At 57.7% G+C, this 894-nt stretch overlaps 1 long non-coding RNA gene across 1 annotated transcript; it reads left to right on the forward strand.

The window, feature by feature from the left end:
- Nucleotides 1–9: 9 nt before the first annotated feature.
- LOC109368314 lies at nucleotides 10–894 on the forward strand. Its single transcript, XR_002116241.1, has 2 exons — nucleotides 10–579; nucleotides 684–894. It is a non-coding gene; the product is annotated as an uncharacterized LOC109368314 (long non-coding RNA).

Genomic DNA, 894 nt, shown 5'->3' on the forward strand with positions numbered 1-894 from the left:
GGACGGGATGGAGCAGCCACCTTTCAAGAAGAGGCGGCTGCTGGAAGAGGCTGATAACATCGAGCCCATGGAGGTGGACCCGCCTGGCAGCCAAGAAGAGCCCATGGAGGTGGATCCACCTGTGGCAGATGAGCTGATGGAAGTGGATCCACCTCCATTGGGGCAGACTGGCCATCTCTCTGCTGCTGCCAGGCCAACCAGGAAGAGGTCGCGCCCCAAATTTCATCGCAGGGGCGCCGGGATCCGTCCACCTCCCGTGAAACGGCCGCCTCGATGCCGGCGCTGATCCTCCCGTCCTGTAAGTTTGCCCTTACCCAGGAGAGCCCCAGCTCACAGCCATCCTGCAGGCTCACGTGAAGCCTCCATTGCCTGGTCCTTCTTCTTTTCACAGCCAAGGCTCCTACGAGCCCTTCCTTCCCATCCCTCTCCCTTGTCCCTTCCCAAGTCCTCTCATCTCTTCTTCACCAAGTCCTGAGGAAGAGGGCAGGGCAGGGACTGCCATCCTCAAAGTTGCTGTGCCGGGGCAGCGGGACAAGTATGACAGAGGGACCTCAAACATCACAGGGGTGCGAGGATCCTGTAAGTTTACCCTTAGCCGGGTACGGTGAGGGACTGCACCAAATCAGGGCCATCCTATGGGCTCACACAGAGCCTCCATTTCCTGATCATCCTTCTCTTGACAGAACAAGGCTCCCATGAGCCCCCTCCCTCATCTCTGCCCAGGGCCAGAGGAGAAGCCTAAGAAGGGACAGAGATAGCTGCTTCTGGGGAGAACCACACGTCAGCTGGGACAGGAAGAAGTGCTGAACTGCAGCAAGAAGGTCCAATCCAGGTGCTGTGTCTGGACGTTTCTGTCAAGCCTGGACAATCATCGGTTTAAAATGACAATACAAA

Source organism: Meleagris gallopavo, chromosome 6 (assembly GCF_000146605.3).
Source record: "Meleagris gallopavo isolate NT-WF06-2002-E0010 breed Aviagen turkey brand Nicholas breeding stock chromosome 6, Turkey_5.1, whole genome shotgun sequence".
Lineage (NCBI taxonomy): Eukaryota > Metazoa > Chordata > Aves > Galliformes > Phasianidae > Meleagris > Meleagris gallopavo.